Here is a 25,604-nt window from a genome sequence, read left to right as displayed (position 1 = left end):
ACGCTGAGCAACGCTGGCAGACCCATTCTGTTGAACGACCTTCCACGGTTCAGAGCTGAAAGGCATACGAAACTTGCTACCTGGAAGGGTTTGCTTTAGCAGCACCTGATCACCCACTTTGAGATCAGACGCAGTCGCTCGTCTAACACGGCTGACCCTTCGATTCGACAGCAGCCTTTTCTCTTGAACCAAGTCTCTAGCCAATGGGGGAGGCATCCAGGACGAATCACGAGGAATGGCATCGACAGACGCCCTACCGAATGAGACGTGGCTGGGTGCCTGATTCGTAGTGGAATGGGGTGTTTGTCGATAGTTTAGTAGGAAAGAGAATATGGCATAGTCGACGGCCTGCCCACCTGCTAGCACAATTCTAATCACCTTATTTAAAGTTCTCATAAATCTCTCAACCTCGCCATTCGCTTGAGGCCAACGCAGGGTAATTCGATGATGACGGGTTCCTGTCAGCTTTAGATATTCCGCCAACTCTTTGCTTTGAAAAGGGGGTCCATTGTCGGTCTTTATCTCAGCTATGAGACCATGAGTGGCCATCACTTTCTCGAGACAAGAAATCACAAAATCGGCCGTGAGGGCAGGTATAATTTCTACTTCAGGATACTTCGAGAAATCATCAATGATGACCATTGTGTGTCGGCCATCGGGCAAACTGCCGAAATCCAAACTAGCTGAAACCCAGGGACCTACCGGAAAAGGTTCAGTTTCAATGGGAACAGGTCTACTTGAATCACCAGTAGCATGACAACAACGGTAAGACCTTACCATGCTCTCAACTTTTTCATCCATCAATGGAAACCACACTTTGGAGCGGAGACGGCTCTTGGTTTTGACCATTCCTTGGTGGCCGTTGTGAGCCAGTTCAATAGCTTTGTTGGTGAGGGAGGACGGAATAACTAATCGGCTACCCCTCAACAGGCATCCTTCAGCATCAGTGGTGAGTTCACTTTTGACATTAAATAGACTCCCTAGGATGCGTTGAGACTCAACGTCGAACAAAGGCAATTGTCCTTTTATCCAGTCCCACTGGTTATTCTGCATTGCCACCAGGACCTTCTGCAAACACTCATCCGTCTTAGTGGCTTGCACAATTTCGTTCACCGTTATGGGCATGGGCCGGGACCGATCAGCGACATACCGGACATACTCTTCTGTCTCTTGCGCTTCTTCAACTTCCACATCCGAGGCCTCCCTGGGATGTCTCAACAGATAGTCAGCAGGGTTTTCAGAACCCGGGCGATACTCTAACTGACACCGGTAGTCCTGCAACTGTAGCATCCACTTCTCAATTCTCGGCGGTGGCTTGGAAGCGGTTCCATTAAACAGAGTCAGCAACGGCTTATAATCGGTGGTTACAACAAACTGACGGCCGTACACATAAATATGGAAGTGCTTGCAACCCCAGTGTACCGCAATTGCTTCCTTTTCTATCTGCGAATACCTCTGCTCCGTCTCAGTAAGTGACCAGCTGGCATAAGCAACAGGAGACCACATCCCTTCTCCCTGTTCTTGCAGCAACACCGCGCCTAAGCCCTTTGGCCCAGCGTCAACAGCAATCTTCGTATTTTTCTTTGGATCAAAATACTTCAACACGGTTTCACTGGACAATGCCTCTTTAATGGTATCAAACGCAGTCTGTTCAGTGGATTCCCACCTCCATGGCTCCGTGGTCTTTGTGAGACTCCTCAGAGGCAGTGTCAGATTAGATAAATCTTTAATAAATCGGCCACAGTAGTTTACCATTCCTAGAAAACTTCGGACCTCGGTGATGTTGGTGGGAGGGGGTGCCTTTTTAATGTCATCTACCATTGCAGGATCAGGGGCTACTCCACTCGCTGAAAAAACATAACCAAAAAACTGGATCCGATCTCGTAAAAATTCACACTTTTGGCGATGCACTGTGAGTCCAGAATCCTGAATGCGTTACAGAACTCTCTGTAACCTAGAGTGATGTTCGGCAATGGTAGGCGCATGAACGAGAATGTCATCACTGACATTGATGGTTCCAGGTAACCCTACCAACAGCTCCTGGATGACATTCTGAAACACTTCCGCAGCACTTGACACCCCGAAACTCATACGTTTATATCTCCTCAGCCCCACATGTGTGGAGAAAGCTGTGATATACCGTGACTCTTTGGCGAGCACCAGCTGGTGGTAGCCAGACCGGAGATCCAATTTCGAAAACCATTTAGAGTCACTGAGTTCTCCCAGTATGTCATCAATCGTCGGGGTCAGGTGTCTCTCTCTCTTGATGGCAGCATTCGGGAGACGCATGTCCACACATATTCGCACCTCTCCAGGTTGTTTGGGTTTCCTCGCTACCACAATGGGAGACACCCACGGTGTGGGTCCAGAGACCTTTTCAATTATCCCAGCTCTCTCCAGATTGTCCAACTCTTTTTCCACCTGTGGTCGAAGGTGGAACGCCACCCGCCTATGGCGAAGGACTACCGATTGCACTGTGCGATCAATGTGGAGCTTGATTTCTCGGCCTCGAAGACACCCAGTGCCTTTGAATACCCCTTCATACCGTGCCACCAGTTCAGTTACAGACTCTTGGTGAATGCTGAGCGTGAACGCCACAATGGCTAACTCCTCAGCGGCCTTGCAGCCTAGCAGCATACCAGTTCCTCCCTCCGTCACATAGACTTTTGCAGGTATGGATTGCGATCCATGGGTAATAGCCGTCTGGAACATACCTCTCTACGCTAATGGGGTACTTTGCCCATAGGCATACACCTTGACATTTGCCTTGGTCAGTGTTGGGGTCAGCGACATCCGGCAGTGTTCTTCGGCTGCCAATAGATTTATTGACGCTCCTGTATCCACTACCGCGACAATCTCATGATGGCCCATGAGGATCTGGCACTTTGGAAGTTGCGCTTGCCGATGGCTGGTGGGTTTAACAGCGAATAATGAGTGAACAACATGAATAACCGCTTCATCATCATCCATGTCACTCCCCGCTCCGATTTTTCTGTAGGAACCTCCTCACTTGCAATGTTAACAGATGCACTTCTCGTGGTCTTGGATCGGCAAACCTTTGCAAAGTGATTCATCTTTCCGCAGCCAGAGCATACCTTCCCTCTGGCCGGGCACTCTGATGCTCGGTGTGGTACTCCACCACAATATCCACCCTGCCTGGTGCGGGCCTTGTTCACCTTTTGTCGGGGTCTACCAGTGGGGGCCATGACTGCATTGGTGACCTCTTCTTTTATGGGACGCTGTAGGGCTGCCTCCATGTGTGACGCCCTTGCTCTCGACAGCTCCTTTGTGCGACCCAATTGTAGAATGTCTGGTAATGATTTTCCAGATTCCTCTAGAATGCTCTCCCTGAGCTTGAGGGACGCACACCCTTGTATTAATTGTCCTCTGACTTCTTCGGTGTCATCATTAAATCTGCACGTACTCGCTAGCTCTCTTACCCGTAGGTGGAAAGCATCTAGCGACTCCTCCGAATGTTGTCTCGCTTGTCTAAATATGAACCTCTCGTAATCCGTATTGACCATGGGTTCAAAATGACGGTTGAGGGCCGCTATGAGTGTCGCATGTGTCTTAGGTGCATCTTCCACTAAATTCTTGGATATTTTATATATGTCCTTCCCTGCTATGTGGATGTGCAAGGCACGCTTTTGGTCATTTGCTACCTTCGTGGCTTCAAAAACTAGCAACACTCTTTCCACCCACTCCTTCCACTTTGGCACTTGTGTAGAGGGAGCACCTTCTACAACAAACAGTTCTACGGGAGTTATTGCAGACATTGTGGTTAGGGCAGAGTTCGACAGTCTTGGTGAAGTACTAAATTAACAGATGATCAATATTGCCTTTGTTAAGGAATTAACTTTGTCTCCGTAGTCAAACTGTGTTATGGGGTGGGACACTCTGCTACTCACAGTGTTCTGACGTGTCCCTGTTGTTTCCCCAGCTCTGGACTTGCTGCCACTTTCTCCTTTGATTCCTTTCCTTGCTACTGCAGTTTTGCAATTTTTTTTTATTTTTTAATTTTTTTTTTACAGCTGGCACTCTCTCAGCTGCTCGTTATTATCTTTTTCTCTTCAAAAACTCCCGCTGCACGAGCACTGCGTTTGACACGTGGCCGCAGCGGGAGCCCAGGGGCGTGGACTCGCTCACCCTACGTCGCCAATTTGTAGTGTTGTCAGCCCTGAGAAGGGCTGCAACACTCAGTTATCGCTTCGCTGATTTAAATAAATTATTACCGACACACAGAGTTTCTTTGATGGTGGCGCGGCAGAGCAAGGCCTCACAGTTGGAGATCCCGGCAGCACGGGTCTCTCCCTGTGCGAGGCGCCGTCTTCTCTGCCCGGCCACGCCCCCGTTTATTATTATAGCTCCGGGCGAAAACCCTGGAGCAAACCAGACGCACACAAAACGTAGGTGAAATCCCTCGGGAACATCCGGGGATTTCACCACGAGGCATTAGGTAATTCCCAACACCCCTCTCAACGAGGGGAGTGTCGGCAGGCCTGTTTCATCACAGGTCAGCGACACTACAGACTGCATGTGATTTTCGTCTCTCCTTCGTATGCTGCTTCTCCACTTACATCACCTGCCCACACTCTTTGTGTGCTACCATCTCCAAGCTTGTCCATTGCTTCTCTGCCCATCCTTTTTTTAAAAATCTAACACGTCATGCATTCCTACCATTGCTGTTCTTTGTTCTTCCCGCAGGTCCAGCAGTTCGTCAGTGTTCATTTCAACCCACTCTGCCCATTGCCCACTCCGCCAATACTGCCCCCTTACTGTTGTGGTTGTTTTTAAATTTCATTTTTGCAGAGCCCAGCTTCTGCCCTATGTAGCCCAGTTGCTCAAATAAAAGCAAAATACCCTATCTAATTTACCATTCTAAGATGGGCATTCTCCAATTTCGACCAGTGCGTTTAAAAAAACAAAATTGTTGTTTTGTTGAAAAATACTTTTGCATTCTTTGTGACACATGTTCACATATGCGTAGTCACATTAGGGCTGCTGTAGCACGATGATGCATACATGTACATTTCACTATACAAGCATGCATACACAATATTGTGCTTGTTGTTTTTTTGCCAATACTGTTCAGCACTGGCCACAACCATTTGTTACTTTTCATTGGCAAAACCAAAGAATCTGCTTTGTTGAGACCTATGTGCTTTGGCAATGCTCTCTGACATTGTGGTGTACCACAAATGCCAGTGTGCATCCACTCCTTTCAGTATTACCAATTAGTCACTACCTAAGGGGATCTTGCAATGATAATGATGTGACTTTCTGTACTGCAGTGCATGCCTGTGAGGGTGGGATTTAAGTTGGCAGGCAGAAAAGTGGCGGCAAAAGCAGTACATTGTTCACAATAATATGTTTGTTAATAGTTCTGTGTGTAGAGCTTTCTATCAATCTATAAAGAGTTCTTAGACCCATATTTATACTCCCTTTGCGCCGGATTAGCTTAATTTTTTTAATGCTAATCCAGCGCAAAATTAACGCCATATTTATATTTTGATGCTAGACCGGTTTAGCGTCAAAATTTCAGAGTATGCACCATTTTCTGGATGCGTGAACCCGCCTTGCGTCAATGAGATGCAAGGTAGGCGTTCCCGTCAAAAAAATGACACAAACACCAGTGTGTCATCTTTATCCAACCGGGCAAAAATGACGCACGGGTGGGAGGCGGACCCGGAAAATGACGCAAATCCCGATTTGCATCTAATTTTAATACCTGGGTCAGGGCAGGAGTTAAAATGGGGCAAACACACCACTACTTAAGGAAAACTCACACAAGCAACATCATTTCTCAAGAAGGATGACATGGAGGTGCTACTCATGCAGCATGCCAAAAGATGCAGAGCACAGGACCAACAGCAGCAGCTACCACCACACCAACATGGGCCCCAAAGGCAACGCAGAAGGCAGGAGAGGCTAATCAGCACCAGGACAACCCTCCTGGGCCTCAGGGAACATGATATCATCCAGAGGTACAGACTCAACTGGCAAGCCATACAGCAGCTGCTGAGCCAAATTGAGCCACAGTCAATAGTCAGCTTGCAGACACCCCACATTATTCCACCAGAAACCAAGCTGCTAGCTGTCCTGCACATGTTGGCGAGTGGCTCAGTTCAAAATACTGGTGCCCTGGTTGCCGGGGTCTCACAGTCCTCATTCTCCACCTTCCTTCCCAAGGTACTTGATGCCATCATCTCCCTCACCCCCGCCACATCAGCTTCGCCAACACACAGCGGAAGCAGCAGGAGACCAAACAGGGGTTTTACCAAATTAATGGCTTCCCGCACATACTCTGTGCCATTGACTGCAAACATGTCCGGATTGTGCCACCTTCTGCAAACGAGCACCTATACCGCAAAAGAAAGCACACCCACTCCATCAATGTGCAGGCCATTGTTGATCACCAGAGATTGTTCACCAACATCATGGCAAAGTACCCTGGGAGTGTACATGATTCCTTCATCTTCCGCCACAGCACCATCAATCAGCACTTCCATGATGGACGATATGGGAATGGCCTTCTTGTTGGTAGGTCCAGAAACCTAGTAACATACACACAGCACAGAAACTCTGTAGGACACACAAGACATACACCACTACATTGAGACATGGGCAGGAAGACACTGAGGTGTGACACTGGTAGTTATGTTTGATATCCTGACCCAATGGGATTCACACCTATGGACAAATGACAGCTGCGAATAACAATAGATGCCACTCTAGAGCCACAAGGGACCAATTTAAAACCACACAGTGACAATGACATGGCCTTAACTGGCAGCACAACTTGGAAGATTAACCACTCAATATCACCTAAGGCCACAGTCAATCCCACACCCTTCCAAGCAATACATTGTGTGTAAGGGTTGTGCAATGTGTGTTGCTGCAGGTCAAACACCATGAGACACATAGCATGATGATGCTGACTCAAATGAAGGTGACATAGAATTATTGAGGCAGTACTAACATCCCACATCACTCCTGGGGTGACATTGCCAACTAGCAATAATGAAGTGTACTGTGCAATGAAAACATGTTGATGTGACAGTAATGCAAAGTTCACACTGCTACACATACTGAAAGAGACAATTCCCCATCTACACAACAGATGTACAGGGAGATGGACCTTCCTACACTAAAACATTCACCCCACAACCAAGTTAGCCAGCTCACCTGGAGGAAGTTCAGTAGTGTAGGTGCACAGTTGCACATGAGCCAACTGGGTGAGGGAACAAATACAGGTTTGCATAGAACTAGTCACACATGGGATAATTGTGCATTGTCAATACTGAACACTTCAGTGCTGCCAACCTATGGGGATGTGTTGTGCATTGTCACCCAGCCAAATCAAAGGGACTCACTGTTGCATTTCATCTGCAATAACATATGTCTAATTGGATGGGATGTCCAGGCCATGTAGTGCAACCATGTTACCACCACAGTGAAATCTATTGTGTATCATGCCATCTTCAGTGAATACACACGGACACATCTTTCTCACTACATAACGCATGGTAGATACACACTGAACTGCAAGTTTCTAAATATACCAGAGATATCAGGTCAAATAGCCAAACACCAGTTTTGCTAGTCAAACAACCCAATGCAGGAAGAACCTCATAGAAGCTGAGGATCCCACACAATACCACAAACACATATGAGTCACAGACAACATAACAACTGCCATGCAAAGTGACCTTTCCGGTGCAACAACAAACTACTTACCCCTATTTTCTCTTTCAGCTGATCAGGGTTACGGGATCCAGCCATGGATCATGACCCCATTTGCCAACCCAAACACAGCAGCATAGCGTGCCTATAATGAGGCACATAGGAGGACACACACCATAGTTGAATGGACTTTTGGCATCCTGAAGTCCAGATTCAGGTGCCTGGACATCACCAGAGGCAGCCTCCTATATTCCCCAGAAATGGTCTGCAAGATCATTTTGACCTGTGCCATCCTGCACAACATTTGTGATAGGAGGAACATTCCCCTATATGAACCTGAACAACAACTGCCTGAAGAGTAGGAGGAGGATGATGCTGTCTGGCAAAATGAGGTGGGACATCCCAACACAGCTGCAGGAATGTGTTGTAGACAACATATAGTACAAAATGTTTTCCAACAGTAGTCACTATCACCACTTTGTTGCGATATGGAATTAAGCAGCTCTCTTTATCACACAATCATGCTCTGGGTAATTATTTATGCATCACATGATCTCTAAGAATCTTAATCAGAGTATTTCCTCATGGAGCATTGCAGAAAGACAAATTTGCATACTTCAGATGCCACATCATATTTGATGGGTATGAATGTACAGCAAACATCACACACAGTTTTTATGAAATATATCCTGTCTATTTCACATTTGAAGGGCAATTTCATAGGGCCACAGATATGAGACACATCCATGTTGCCAACATGGTCCATTGCAGCATATGACACCCAACTAAGACACCATCAATCATAAGGTAAAAAAGTGCATCATACATAAGTCAGTGGATGTGAAATTGCACTGGTAACAGGAATGTATGACCAGACCCTTGACAGCAGTAAGTGTTACATTAGCTATCTCTTCAAGGAGCATGTGTGACAAGAAGTGCATCAAACTTGAAAATGGATAGCATGAGTGCTCCAGGTGTGACAATCAGTGCACACAATACATGCCCTGCGCAGTCCATCCCAGGTAAGAAGTCCTGCCACTGCCATGTATTAAGTCTCTGCCCACCCTTCTCTAGGGGGCGCTGTAAATGGACTATCTGTACCCTGGGAATCATCATCTAAACTTACCCGGACTCCCATTATGACTTCATTGGTCTTCCCTTTTCAGTATGGCATGCCATAGTTCTACTTCATCAGCCTGCATGGACTTAAGGTCTCATAATGCACTGCTTGGTAGTCGGTGAGACCTGTAATCTGCTGTCCATTGCTTCCCATGGGAAAAGTCCAGTTTGCCCCTTATACTGGATTCTCAACTCCAGGACTTGTGAGAAATTGAAGCTGCACACACCTGTGAGCACTCTCATGCACCCCAGCCATTTGACTCTGCCCTGCCCTTGCTTCTGCCTGGAACTGCTTAGAAGCTGCCATTCCCTGAAGCTCCTTGTTGTGCATTCGAGTACAATTCATTTGTGTTTCAGAGCCCTTGTTGGATTGTGTTACAGTGCTGAGTAAACCTGAAACTGCTCTTTGTTTCCACAGTGATGTTTCCGCTTGTTCCAGTCAGTCTCTGCTCACTGTTTTTCTGCCTTGTTCATATTTGCTCCTGACAGAGCCTGCATCCTGTTAGCCAGACTGGTTCCAGTCTTTGCGTTAACCAGAGAGGTTCCCTGTGGCTACATTTGCCTCATAGTTGGTTTCCATGCCCTCCGTTTCCTCTTAGGGTATTGTGTCTGGTAAGTCTATGATCAGTCCTCAACTGTATAGAATAGTTTAATTTGTTTTCTTATTTTTTTTGTACCAGGACATGTTTTCCAGGGGTCAAATCCAGCACCCATCCTTTGTCTGGTTTTGCATGTATTCATTGGTGCCAAACAGTGGCAGTGTGGTATGGTTGTATTCCTGGATTTGGTACAGTGCCTCCAGCCCAACAAACAAGCGCTGCTAATGTGTGCGTAAGGACAATACATGTTTGTGCTCTGATGGTCCAGACACAGATTCAGTTCTGCTGCTACCTTTCGAAGGGGCCTGCGTGGTGACTAGCTGTGAGATTAATCTGCACAGAGGCACTGATGTTCCCTGTTGCTGTGGGAAGTTCAGAGCCCTACCCTGTGTAGTCATCACCCTTCTGAAATGTCTGCTGTACCATAGCTGCCCTATCCCCTTGTATGCCATTAGCTGATCTTTGGCTTTAGGTCAAATCTCCTTTGAAGGATACTCGGTTAATTCAAGGGTTGGCTCCACAGACTCCTGACTAGACCTGCATGTAACTGTTACACCATGGAGGCCAATACTGACACAGAGTACACATGCCCACACACTTGAACTGGACACTTTTGTGCAATAAACCACTGAAAATATGTGAACACATGCAGCTGGTCTGCTGGTCCACCACAGCCACAGGAGGAACATAGGTCATTTACATTAGTCAAACTGTGGTGTACATAACAATGTTATGATTGGATTTGAGACTCTGGCCCATATTTATACTTTTTTTGCGCCACATTTGCATCATTTCTTAATGCAAAATCAGCGTAAACTTACAAAATATAATTGTATTTTGTAAGTTTGCGCCACTTTTGCGTCAAGAAATGAAGCAAATGCAGCTCAAAAAAGTATAAATATGAGCCTCTGTATCACAAACACTGTACCTACATAGCATGTTCAAATGCCTGACTCATGGGTAGAATACACACAAGTGACCATGAAGTGGTAGCTGTTGGACTTTTTTGCTTATGCAGGGTCATCCCCAATCTTTTTGCCTCCTGCCTCCTATTTTTTCTGACCTGTTGCTGTTGGTTTTTGAACTCTGAGCACTTTACCACTGCTAACCAGTGCTAAAGTGCATATGCTCTCTGTATAAATTGTATGTAATTGGTTTATCCATGATTGGCATAATTGATTTCCTAATAAGTCCCTAGTAAAGTGCACTAGAGGTGCCAGGGCCTGTAAATCAAATGCTACTAGTAGGCTTGCAGCACTGGCTGTGCCACCCACATGAGTAGCTCTGTAATCATGTCTCAGACCTGCCACTGCAGTGTCTGTGTGTGCAGTTTTAACTGTAAATTCGACTTGGCAAGTGTACCCACTTGCCAGACCTAAACCTTCCCTTTTCTTTCATGTAAGGCACCCTTAAGGTAGACCCTAGGCAGCCCCAAGGGCAGGGTGCAGTGTATGGTTAAGGTAGGACTTATAATAATGTGTTTTAGGTGTCCTGACAGTGAAATATTGTTAAATTTGTTTTTCACTGTTGCAAGGCCTGTCCCTCTCATAGGTTAACATGGGGGCTACCTTTAAATCTGATTAAAGTGTAGATTCCCTTTGGGAGAAGATGGACATGTGGAGTTTGGGGTCTCTGAACTCACAATTTAAAAAGACATCTTTTAGTAAAGTTGATTTTAAGATTGTGCGTTTGAAAATGCCACTTTTAGAATGTGAGCATTTCCTTGCTTATACCATTTCTGTGACTCTGCCTGTTTGTGGATTCCCTGTCTGGGTCAGTTTGACATTTGGGCTGGTTGCACCTCACACTAGACAATGACACAAAAGGAGCTGGGGTGTAGTCTGCATTTCCTGATGAGCCATCTGTGCTAGGAGGGAGGGGAGGAGTGGTCACTTACACCTGAAAGGGCTGTGCCTGTCCTCACACAATGCAGTCTCCGACCCCCTGATGAGTGTCTGGGGCCTGGCCTGGGCAAGGCAGGATTTCACATTCAAAAGAGACTTTACTTTGAAGTTGGCCTACTTCAAAGGAGAAATTGGGTATAAGAAGGGCACCCAAAACCACAGACTTTAGAAACACTTCTGGAACCAAGAGGAACCGCTGCCTGGAGAAGAGCTGAATAACTGAGGAAGAAGAGCTGCCTGTGACTGTGCTTTGTGGAGCTATCCTGCAGTTCCTGCTTCTGCCAGAGTAAGAGGGCAAAGACTGGAATTTGTTTGCCTTCCATCTTGAGAAGAAATCTCCAAGGGCTTGATCTAGAGCTTGCCTCCTGTTGTTTGAAGTCTCAGGGACAGCAAAGACTTCTCTCTGCCAGCACCTGGAGTCTCTGGAGAGACTCCTACTCTGCCCTGTGGTGCCCATCCAGTTCCTGGGACCCTGAAAGGAGAAGCTGACAGCCTAAAGACAAGGAAATCCATGCACAGAGCGCATGCGGGGAAAAGATTGATGCAACTCCGATCTGCGGCTGAAAAAACAATGCGCCGCCAGCTCTGCAGCTGAGAAAACGACGCTCGCAGGAAACGCTCGCAGGAAACTTGACCGAAGAATGAATGCACAGAGCAGGAGAAATTACGCGCAGCTTCACTGACAGAGGCTGGGAGATCACAACCTGCTCTGTGGGGATTTCGGATCATCGTGCGGCTGGATTTACGACTCACGTACCGCCGTGCGGAGTTATTTTTGGCTCACACCCGCCCGTGCGTGGTTATTTTTGACGCACACTCGCCTGTCCAGGGTTATTTTTGACGCGCACCAGGTACATTTTCACGTTAGAAGCGCTAATGTGTGTTTAAAACTTCTTAAATACTCTTTTTGCTATTTTATTGATAACTTGACTTGTGTATGGTGGATTTTGGTCTTGTTTTGTTTAGATAAATATTTCCTATTTTTCTAGATTGGTGTTGTGTCATTTTGTAGTGTTTTCATTGAGTTACTGTGTGTGTTGGTACAAATACTTTACACCTAGCACTCCGAAGTTAAGCCTACTGCTCTGCCAAGCTGCCAAGGGGGTAAGCAGGGATTAGCTGAGGGTGATACTCTTTTACCCTGACTAGAGTGAGGGTCCTTGCTTGAACAGGGGGTAACGTGACTGTCAACCAAAGACCCCATTTCTAACAGTAGCCAACATTTCATGAGATGTGAGGGGTAATATATCTGACATAGTCCTCATCAGCCGTCCTCGATCTTTCCTGTGTACTGTTTGTAATGGGAAATGTATTGACCGCGATGTCAAGCAAGTACGCACAGCATAAGAGGCAACAGATATTACAAACACATATCATGACTGATGTACCTCATTGATTGGCATCTGATGGTGATACCCATTTGTAACACATTCATATAGGAACATTATGCCAAATGTTTTGCATGCCGTTCCCACAGAGGCACACTAATAATTTTAACAGTCAAGTCACACACAAAACACACAGGGGCATATTTATACTCCGTCTGCCCCGATTGTGCGTCAAACTTTTTGCAGCACAATCAGCGCAAACGTTGCCCCGTATTTAAACTTTGATGCCCGAGCCCGCGGACGACAAAATTCCGCCGTGTGTGTCATTTTTTGGATGCGGCAACCCACCTTGCGTTAATTACATGCAAGGTAAGCGTTCCCGTCCAAAAAATGGCTTAAACGGCCGTGCGTCGTATTTATGCTTTTGGGCAAAAATGACGCACGGCCGGGAGGCGGAGACAGAAAATGACGCACAGCCCGATTTGCGTAAAAAATTAACGCCTGGGTCAGGGCAGGCGTTAAAATGGGGCAAACACACCTGTATATAATTAGAACACACAGAACAAACAGCAGAGCAGCAACAGGGAGCCATGGAGGTGATTCTAATCCAGCATGCACGCAGACGCAGAGCCCAGCAACAATAACAGCAGCTACAAGAACAACAGCAGGGACCCCAAAGGTAGCGCAGAAGGCAGGAGAGGATATTCCGCCCAAGAACAACCCTTCAGGGCCTCAGGGAACACAACATCATACAGAGGTACTGGTTGAACTGGCAGGCCATTCAGCAGCTGCTGCGAAACATTGGACAGCAGTTGGCCCCCACTTTGGTGACACCCCACACCATCCCAACAGAAGCAAAGCTGCTTGCCGTACTTCATATGCTGGCAAGTGGCTCTTTCCAAACAACTGGTGCCCTGGTTGGCGGAATACCACAACCATCATTCTCCGCCTTTTTGCCCAAAGTACTGGATGCCATCATTCAACTGACACCCCGCCACATCTGCTTCCCTAACACACTGCAAAAGCAGCAGGAATCTAAAGAGGGGTTCTACGCAATCAGGGCCTTCCCACACGTCCTTGGTGCAATCGACTGCACACATGTACGCCTTGTGCCACCTGCTGCAACTGAACACCTCCACCGCAACAGGAAGCACACACATTTCATCAACGTGCAGGCCATAGTCGATCACCAAGGATTGATCACCAACATCGTGGCTAAATATCCTGGGAGTGTACATGACTCCTTCATCTTCCGTCACTGCACCATCAATCAACACTTCCGGAATGGACGGTATGGCAATGGACTACTTGTTGGTAAGTACAAAAACCTACATATATATACACTGCACAGCAACCCTCTAGGACACACAACACATACACCACAACAGCAACATGTCAACAGGAACACACTGAGGTCCTGACATCACTAGCCATGTTTTTTAAGTCACCATTGAACCTGTCACACATCGGATTTTACTGTACAGCCTAATGATAAGACATTAATGAGTGTGGTTGCCTAAATGTTACCTTGCAAATTGTAAGTGTCCCAATGACCTTTACATTAATACATTGCCTAAGTCTAAAGGCATGGGATGACCATGGTACTTTGATATCAACGTGTTGACAACACTTTCAATTTTAACTCTGCATGGAACTATCATCTCACCCCCAGTGAAGACACACGGACACCTGTATCACAAGTCACAATGCTAGGGAGGGCACACTGTACTCAAAATCCCAAAACATACTGCTGACAAACGGTTAGAAGACAAACACTTATTCAGCCAAGTAAACAACACAATGCAGATGGTATAGCCTACAAGCATAGGATGTCACATTAGTACACAAAAGAGTCACAGACAACACAAGACAACTACTGCCATTAAAGGTCTTTTCAATAGTGCCATCTACATCAACATGATCCCATTCATTTTCTCTTGCAGCTGATCAGGGGTATGGCATCCAGCCATGGATTATGATACCATTTAGCAACCTGAGTACAGCTGCAGAGCATGCATACAAAAAGGCCAATAGGAGGACACGCAGCATTGTAGAGCGGACCTTCGGCATCCTTAAGTCAAGGTTCCGCTGCCTCAACATCACTGGTGGTAGCCTCCTATATTCCCCCGAGATGGTCTGTAGGATCATCCTCACATGTGAAATATTGCACAACATTTGTGTCAGAAGAAACATTCACCTCCTGGAACCAGAGCCACACATGCCTGAAGAGGAGGAAAAGGAGGATGATGGCCTGCAACAGGAGGGGGAACTACAGAACACAGCTGCTGGTATACACAGGTGGCAACAGATTGTAAATAATTTCTTCTGAATATGATCACCTTCACCACTTTAGTTAACTAATGTAAATAAACACCTATTATAATCACCATATCATGGTCTGGCTATTCCTTTTTACACACCTTCATCTCAGAATAAGAGTGTTGCCTCATGGAGCATTGCTGAGATACTGAGTAGGACACGGAACATCCCAGAGCTTATGTGATGCCTAACATACAATGGTCACATACACACACACTCTTAATGACATATATCATGTACATATCTCCTTTGAAGGCCTATAGCAGAGGACCACAACTATTTCACACATACATGTTGAAAGCAAGGTCCAACGCAGCATATGGCACACAACTATGACACCATCACTCAAAAAGGGGAAAACAAGCCTCATACATGAGGCAGCCAATGTGCTTTGGCATCAATAACTGGAATGTCTGACAAGACCCATGACAGCAGATAGTCCAACTGCATCCAATATTTGCAAGGAATGTCTGTGACTAGAGTTCCATAGAAGCGGAACATAGACAGCATAAGTGCCACACATATGACATGCATTGCGCACATGACATTCCATGTACATGTCAGCCCATTTCCGAACTCATCACACACCCATGCACCTGGTCACAACCCACCTGTCGGAAGAGGTCCCTGGAATACTAAGATGTGTACCCTGATAATACCTCCTCTACAAACACAGACCAACATTAGCAAACCAGTGTGCTACACCCTTTACTAAGGTATGCCATTGTCAAAGAACATCTGACTGCATAGACCTAAGGTCAATTTATACACTGTCTTCTAGTTTCAAAGCCCTGTTAGCACATGTAGATTTCTTCCCCTTGTGAAAATGTCTGTTGGCCTTTATAATGCAAGTCTCACCTACAGGACTGGTGAGAAACAGATGCAGCCCACACCTGTGAATACCTCCATGCATACCACCCATTAGAAAAGGCACTGCCTCTGATGATGCCTGGAACAGCATTGTAGTAGCCATTATGTCAAATACATCGTCAACCATTGATAGTAATTAAGCCGTGTAACACAGCCCTTGGGTTCATTTGTCACCTTCAAAAACACAGGACATGCACAGATTGACATGTCAACTGTCTAGTTTGTCCTCCAAACAGTCTCAGTCAGACCACTGATTATGTAACTTGTCCAGTAGCTGGCTCCTGAATCATCTTGCATTCTGGCAGCCTGACTGGCAACTGTGTGTCACACTAAAGTATCCCTGTGTCTACATATGTAACACACTTGCGTTGGCAAACATGCCATTCATCAGGGGACATTGGGTATGGGCTTCTACCATGCATACACAAATACATTGTATAGCATCATCTTCCTTTTAACTGTACCATTTGAGTTAAATCCTCTTGGAAATGCAAAATTCATGGCCCATCCCTTTTCTGGGTTGCATTTATGCATGAATGACAAAGTGTGACAGTGTCCCAGGGTCATAGGCAGGGCTTGGGTACGGGGCTTTCAGCACAACCAGCAACCTCTGATAATGTACATGACTAATACACAAATGTCAGAACCATGACAGTTCACACACAGCATCAGAGTGCGCACAACATAGTGATGGGTTGTGTGTGCTGAATAGCTGCTAGAATAAACAGCACAGAGGCTATGATGTTCCCAGATGCAGTGGGAAGTGCAGAGGCCAACCTGTGTGCAAATGTTGTAATGACACCTGCCGGAACATGACAATTGAGACATGATCTCACTCAGCACACCAAGGTTGCCCTGTTGACTGTCTCATTACACGTCGTTAGTGACAGGGTGGGACCATCCACATGTTGGTTCACATGTCCACATCTACTTTACTCACATTGATCAACAAAGGATACTCAGTAGTTACAGGAATAGCTGCCACTGACTCATGATGAGTCCTGGTCCGAACTGTGACAAATTACATCCCAAAAAATCTACAGGATCATCATTGGACCACACACATGAACAAGACACCTATGTGCAAATGATCACTGGAAATATGTGGACACGTGCTGTCTTGTATGCTGGTCCACCACAGCCACTTGATAGTTGGGGCTTACTTCTATGGCCTCAACTGTGGTGTCATCATACATATGAGATTGACCCTTGTCTGTCTGTGCAAACAACACGGTACCCACTTCCTCAATGCATGTGTATGACTCACTGTGGGATTCATCAACTAGTGCCTAGGAAGCTCTTACCAATACTCTAGGACATAGGATGTAGAAATTGTGGACCTTTGACATGAACATGTGTCTGCCATCCATCTGCTGCCTTCTATGTCACATGTGGTGTCTACGTGACCCTAAGACTTGGAAGTATACTTTACGGGTGTTGTTACATGTATCACTAACACATGCACTTGCCCATTCCAATTTTTACTTGCATCTTAGGGTTGGACACATGGACGTCACATTCATACAACCAAATGTACAATAATACTTCATGTGATGTACACACACACCTGGTCAACCAACAAATTAGTTGTCAAAGCACACACTTTGAGCCAAAGGCAATTAGGTATTGTACATATGTTCGTCACATTGCTATCCTCTCCTTATGGCAAACATGCACAATTTGTACCATACATATATGTGGGCCACACATATGACCATGTATGACATCAGCCAACTGTAAACATACTGTGAAGGGTGTAGTGGATGATGTTCCGCTGCAGTATGATGTCACACATGTGAACATACACCATCAACACCATACTGTCTTCAATTAGCCAATCTCTGATGTGTTCCAAATGTAAAATAACCAAAAAACATGTAAAAATGCCCCACACCAGTTAATGCACTGTAATTTTGACGTCCCTAGCGGTGTGCGTCATTTTTTGTTGCACAAAACTGTATTTGCGACGCACAGGAGTGAAATATAGCCCGCATCCAGATATTTGTACAGTCCATGTATCATTTTGTGGATGCGGGATAATATACACGTCTGTGCGTCAAAAAAAATGACGCAAATACAGTTTTTTGCAACAAAAAATGACGCATAACGCGAAAAAGGTGGGACTTTTCATTCAGGAAGTGATGTAATAGGATATCCTGTTTACAGATCTTGTACAGTGGGTGTACTTTCACTTTCACTTTGCAGTCTATGATCCTTCTAGACTGTGTGGCTGTGTAGAGAGTGTTGTCCAGAGATTTTGTGCTGTATTTGTCCTGTGTGCTATCTGTAAAGTCCTTTTGTGAAATACATTTTGTTTGTGTATACTGTAGTACTGTGTTTTGTCTACATTGGTCCATTTATCTTGTGTATTTCTTGTATTTCTTGTTTGTGGGAGTCTGTTGTGGGTAGTGTTAATTTGGAGATAGTTGGGCTCTTTTAGTGTTTAGGCTTACTTTTTTCCTGTCTTTTTACCCCTACTTTCACCCATTTCCCCTTTCTATTTCTTTTACCCCTATTCCTTCTCTTCAATTATAGGTATGGCCCTCATTCTGACCTTGGCGGTCGGCGGAGAGGCGGCGGTCGGACCGCGAACAGACCAGCGGTATTAAAAATGGCATTCTGACCGCGGCGGTCACCGCCGCGACCGACCGCCACTTCCCCACTCCGACAGCCACGGCGGTCATGACCGACGGGCTGGAGTCTGCGCACTCCGGTCCGGCGGTCGACCCAAGACCGCCAACGGTATCATGACCCTGCTTACCGCCGCGGTTTCTGGCGTTCGGGAACCGCCATGCGAACCATGGCGGTAGGCACTATCGGGGTCAGGGAATTCCTTCCCTGGCACTGATAGGGGTCTCCCCCAACCCCCACTGCCCCCCCGAGTCCTCCCCCCACACCCTCCACCCCCCTGCCACCCCCCAGAGGTGGTACAAACCCCCTCCCCACCCCCACCCCAACATGCACATACACGCACCCCGACATGCACACACCCCCAACATGCACATATACACACCCCCTACACACACACATACACAACGGGGACACATACATGCCGACATGCGCACCCGCCGAACTACACACATTGCCCATAGGCACAGCAGCACTCCCCGCCCGCATGCACGCACTCACACACCCCCTCTACACACTCACACGCACACCCCCATGCACGCACACATCACACAACACCCCCCTACCCCCTCCCCTCACGGACGATCAACTTACCTTGTGCATTGGTCCTCCGGGAGGTGACAGGAGCCATGGGGAGGTGACCGCCAACAGAAGACCGCCAACAGAAGACCGCCACACAGAAATGTGGGTCGTAATTCTGTGGGCGGTGTTCTGCTGGCGTGGCGGTGGAGGTTGACCAGTCTCCACTTTCCCGCCGACCGCCAGTGTGGCTGCTGGCGGTTTTCCGGCGGAACGCTCCCAGCGGTCAGAATGCGCACAGCGGCATACCGCCACGGTCGGCGGTCTTCACCGCGGCGGTAACTCGGCGGTCTTGCGAAAAGACCGCCAAGGTCAGAATGAGGGCCTATGTCTGGTAGGCCACGTCTTGGCAGGATGGGGGAAGAGGAGTTGGGGGGCTTCATCTAGCTGGTGACACATTTCTTGCCGCTCATGATCCAGGCAGGGGGCAGGGTCATACAGGGCTACCCGACAGAGGCGCGCAGAATCCGGTGGGGAAAGGTTCTGCATCACCTGCAGCGTGTGTATGCCAGCCAGAGGAGTGACCACCAGCTGAAGCACCGGTGGGCTGACCTCATCACCAGGGAGCAGGATCTCTTGGACCACCTGGGAATCATTATTGGTGGCACTGTTGGTGAGTACGACTATTGTTATTGTGCACAAATGAATGCTCTGTAGTGACATCAGTGGATTAGTGCAATGTCTGCCAGGTAGCTTGATGACTGTGTGTAATTTTGGGGACATATAAGGGGATCATTGATGCACTATGGCAAGGATCACAATTGCTAGCTGTCAGGTAGCACATGCTCAGCAAACTTACAGGTAACTTTACCATGAAGGAAATTGGTGCGGCCCTTCTATCAGCACAGCTAACAAAATAGGAGCCAATCATGTCTATATAGGGTATTATTGACAGAGAAGTACAGATGTACCAACATTTAGGCCAACTATGTTGACGCAAATTGCTAGACTGACTTTAGAATCACTACATGATGCTGAAAATGAGTGCTGCCTTCACAACAATTTATAATAGCAAAGTGGCTGAAACATTGGTCTCATGTGAGTCTGGTGAGTGTGGAAGGAAAGCGTTCACAGAAGTACTATGAATGTGTGGGATTATTGTGTTTCTTAATATTTTAGGATAAATGTCAGTTCATGATTTGAATACATCGTGTAAAGGTGTAAGGTGCCCTCAGCTAACATCGTAAGATGTTTGTTGGAATCGGTTGAGCCACAATCCAAATATGGATGGTAGACCAAGTGTATGCACATGGCTTTACATCTCCATGGTTGGTGCAAATCACCATAGCTGGGCCACATCAATTGACTATACTGTAACAACAGGATGGCTTACAGGAGTCCCTGCCCCTCCCTCTGTACATTGGGCCTATGTGCACTAAATGTGTCATGGCCACAAGGCATGTTTGACTGGTAATGCAGTCCTCAAGTAACCAGGCGTTGGATGTTTCTCTTGGATGCACATGATGAGACGATTAGACTCCATATTTTTTCGTGCTCACCAATTATGGGTCAAGTTTGCAACCACATGATAGTTAGGGCCAATGTATGTGTGCAGATATGTGTGTAACTGTCACAGGAGACCCATGCTATGTACAAGTTGGGCGTGAAATATCAGATGCAGTACCATCATGTCTGAATGGCTGGCATGTCCTTATTCAGCCTACACATTGTAAATGATAATGAAATTGTTGCACTGTGCACAGATTTTGAGCACATTTCTTCCTTCCATACCTTACAGGTGCACCGGCACCCTACACTGTGGGAGAGGTGGCGACATTTGGGGACCCGACCACTCCAGTAAGTGTTGATATGTCTGTTATGTGTTGTGTTTGCTGGTTATGGACTCGTGTGAGTTGGACGCATAGCAAGGTGTGATGCGTTGGGCAAGTTTTTCACTTGTTCCCTGAGTGGGAATGCAGTTCTCACATGTTTTGAGTTAGCCAATGCGTATCCAATGGTATCATGTAGGGATTGTAGGACATCCCTGTAGGCCCCACTGTGAGTACAGGGGATAGTCATGTGTCTGACACTTGTATCACCAAGAGTTGCAATGGAAGTCAGCCCCTATTTAGTCAGCCTGTCAGACCCACATTCTCTAAGATTGGTGGAGCTAATAGCTTCCCAATAGACATCTGCTTCACTATTTACCTACGTAAGTTTGAAACAGTAGGTAGAACCTCCTAGCAGCATGTACTTCCACATGTAGTGTATCAAGTCTGTGGAACCTGAGTGTAATGGCCTAGGTGTGCCTGCAATTCATGATCATGGGTATTCTAGCAACTCTGTGTCTGATGTAAGTCAGGCCTCACTGGAAGTATATGTTGTGTACTCATTTCTGCATTTCCTAACATGTCTGACCCTATGAGTGCTCTAGGGTTTGCTGACTCCAAATTGTAGATAGACCTTACCTGTGGTGTGTCTGTAGAGACAAACATGTGTGGAGTTGCCTATACACTCCTCGGTGTACATGTTGTTGACAAATTATAGTTGTGTATCCACCGCCCCCCCTCAAACACAGCCATGGGTTTGTGAATGGGGTACCTAGTATTGATGCTACCAGTATGTTACACATACCTGTGAATAAGTGACGGTTTGGTTGCATAGTAGTATACACACTCAGGTTTGGCACTTGGTACCATACTGGAAAGTCCAGTTACAACTTGCAGACCATGTGGCTTTAGTTTTGCTTTCCGTACACTGACATTTGTAGCCCAGCTCTTGGTGGAGGATATGCAGCATGATTCTTAGATGTTAACTGTCAGAACTCAGATTGCAAGTCAAAGCCAGTTGTTACCCATCTTGTGGGTTATGGATGTGCTTTGTGTGATGTCACCTTTGTTGTCTGGCCTGCCATATACTTCCTCAGGGACATTCGATGCTCTGTATCGTGATATGACCTGTTACAAGTACAGTAGATGTAATGTCTGATTAACTTGCTGTGCCGTTTCACACAATGCAGTTACTAATGTGGCATATCTGCATTTGTCTTCACAGCAGCTAACATGACTCCAGACCAGTTACATTGTAAATGATTATGAAATTGTTGCACTGTGCACAGATTTTGAACACATTTCTTCCTTCCATACCTTACAGGTGGACCAGCGCCATACACTGTGGGAGAGGTGGCGACATTTGAGGACCCCGACCACTACAGTAAGTGTTGATATGTCTGTTATGTGTTGTGTTTGCTGGTTATGGACTCGTGTGAGTTGGACGCATAGCAAGGTGTGATGCTGTGGTCAAGTTTTTCACTTGTTCCATGAGTGGGAATGCAGTTTTCACATATTTTGAGTTAGCCAATGCGTATCCAATGGTATCATGTAGGGATTGTAGGACATCCCTGTAGGCCCCACTGTGAGTACAGGATAGTCATGTGTCTGACACTTGTATCACCAAGAGTCGCAATGGAAGTCAGCCCCTATTTAGTCAGCCTGTCAGACCCACATTCTCTAAGATTGGTGGAGCTAATAGCTTCCCAATAGACATCTGCTTCACTATTTACCTACGTAAGTTTGAAACAGTAGGTAGAACCTCCGAGCAGCATGTACTTCCACATGTAGCGCATCAAGTCTGTGGAACTTGAGTGTAACGGCCTAGGTGTGCATGCAATTCATGATCATGGGTGTTCTAGCAACTCTGGGCCTGATTCTAACTTTGGAGGACGGTGTTAAACCGTCCCAAAAGTGGCGGATATACCACCTACCGTATTACGAGTCCATTATATCCTATGGAACTCGTAATACGGTAGGTGGTATATCCGCCACTTTTGGGACGGTTTAACACCGTCCTCCAAAGTTAGAATCAGGCCCTCTGTGTCTAATGTAAGTCAGGCTCACTGGACCTCTATGTTGTGTACTAAGTTCTGATTTTCCTGACATGTCTGACCCTATGAGTGCTCTAGGGTTTGCTGACTCCAAAATGTAGAAAGACCTTACCTGTGGTGTGTCTGTAGAGACAAACATGTGTGGATTAGCCTATACACTCCTCGGTGTACATGTTGTTGGCAAATTATAGTTGTATATCCACCGCCCCCCCCTCAAACATGGCCATGGGTTTGTGAATGGGGTACCTAGTATAGATGCTACCAGTATGTTACACATACCTGTGAATAAGTGACGGTTTGGTTGCATACTAGTATACACACTCAGGTTTGACACTTGGTACCATACTGGAAAGTCCAGTTACAACTTGCAGACCATGTGGCTTTAGTTTTGCTTTCCGTACACTGACATTTGTAGCCCAGCTCTTGGTGGAGGATATGCAGCATGATTCTTAGATGTTAACTGTCAGAACTCAGATTGCAAGTCAAGGCCAGTTGTTACCCATCTTGTGGGTTATGAATGTGCTTTGTGAGATGTGACCTTTGTTGTCTGGCCTGCCATGTACTTCCTCAGGGACATTCGATGCTCTGTATCGTGATATGAGCTGTTAGAAGTACAGTAGATGTATTGTCTGATTAACTTGCTGTGCTGTTTCACACAGTGCAGTTACTAATGTGGCATATCTGCATTTGTCTTCACAGCAGCTAACATGACTCCAGACCAGGTCCGTGAATTTCAGCGTCGGGCCATGTGATACCAGCACATCCTGCTGGTGGAGTCGGGGTTCCGGAGGATGGCCCGGCGATATCGCCATGAACGTGCCTTCGGGGCATGGCGAGCCTTCCCACAGGGTGGGCCTAATGTGCCCACCACAGCCAACACAGAAACAACCACCAATGAGAGCCAGGTCGCCCCACCCACAGCTGCCTCTGTTCAATCTACATCTGCTGGACTTCCTGGCCCCAGCATTGCCACCGGTGCAGGACAGCCCACAGAGACCTCCTCCACCGGTACCCAGACTGCCACTGCTCCAGCTGTTGACCCTGCCGCCTTCAATAGACTTGAAAACAAGATGGACAAAGTGCTGCGCAAGGTGAGCCACCGGAGCCGGGACGTGCGGCACATTAAACGGCGGGTCAAAGATATCAAGAGGACCCTCCGGAGGGCCAACCTCACGACAGTTGAATAGATGGACATGATACCCTCCCCTCCCTCCTCTTTCCTTGTTCTTGTACTTAGTGGGCTTAGGGGGCTTAGTGTTAGGTTAGTATAGGTTGTTAGTTTAGTCAGTGTTAGTGGGTGGGGGGTAGGGGGTCCTGCTTGTTTCTTTTTTGACTTATTACATGTGTGGGTGACTGGGTGGGGGGCTATGTTGGGGTTCTTGTGTGTAAAAAAAAAAGAAAAAAAGAAAAAAACATAAAAAACTATTTACCCAAAAAATATATATTTGTTTCGGATAGTTTAGTATGTGTTTAGGTTAGTATGTGTTGTCCTCAATGTGTCCCGTCTCATAAGGGGGGTGGGGGGTAGATGTTTAGAACGTTTCTTTACATGTGATAAGTAAGTGTAGCTTAGGTTAGTTAGGGACAGTTGTGGGTAATGAGTAGTCAGGGTAGATTAGGGTAGGTAAGATTTTTCCCTCAGTTTCCTCATCTATGGTTAGCTTTTAATAAATATTTGGTTACCCCTTAATAGTATGTGTTGAATGGTACTTGATTGTGGGTTTGGATTCCGTGTACATCTCTTTTGTACTATAACATCTGTGTCCAATGCTACAAACAAATCCCAACTGAGCTGTACGATTGGCAGCTAACCCAGAGTTACCTTGCAAAGTGTCTAACCTTTGTTGCAACCACCAATCACAGTTAATATGGATTACAATGTGTTTCTGTTGTTAAGTGTGTTTTCAAAGTCACTAAGAGTGCTTCCAGATTTGATATTGGGGAAACAGTTTTAGGTCTGACTGCAGTGTGATGATCATGCACACCCTTATAAAATGAGTTCTCATTGGCAATCTTGTATTCTTGTCTTCATGACCCTCATACATCATTTGTGACACAGTTCGGCATGATTACATATTTGTACATTAACTCAGACACCTTCATTTGTGCAGTTTTTTTAGTGTTTACTTAGATTAGTGTGGCATGTTTATTGTGTTATTTGTGCACGTTGACAACATGTAGCGGGCACTATTGGATGACTTAGTTATCCCCAGAGGAAGCATTCTTCTGTACAACACAGCATGGTGGTCTATGGTTTCTCACTTCATCAGATTATTCCCTCAAGATGGGCAGAGTATGATGCAATCATCGTCACTGTGCAGATTTCTCTAACTACATAATATCTGGACAGTTGTATTGACAAGCTACGTTATTTGACAGTAGGGACATTTCAATTATCTACTGCGCAATTGATATGTCACATTACCCAGAGACAGATTTGTTGTGTAAGTGCTATTTATTGAAAAGTGCTGTAGTGCTATATGTACATTGTCCATGACTGTGAGTCCATTATAGTGATACCTTCCATTGTGATCCAACACAAGGGTTTACCATTTATATTGTCTTTTGGTGTTTGGTAAGTGTCTTTTGTATCCTGTGTAAGTGCATGTCAGAGTCACCAGATCCTCGGGGTCTGTGCACGTTTCCAACACTTCCACCACAAGACAGCTCCAATTCTCTGATTAGATTTGTCACAGAGTCTAAGAGAGTCCAAGTGGGGAAAAGGGGATTAGGAATGGAACAGCTGGGAAGG

Source organism: Pleurodeles waltl, chromosome 9, assembly GCF_031143425.1.
Source record: "Pleurodeles waltl isolate 20211129_DDA chromosome 9, aPleWal1.hap1.20221129, whole genome shotgun sequence".
Taxonomy (NCBI): Eukaryota; Metazoa; Chordata; class Amphibia; order Caudata; family Salamandridae; genus Pleurodeles; species Pleurodeles waltl.
The sequence above is the reverse complement of the archived record's forward strand: the minus strand, read 5'-3'. Positions refer to the sequence as shown.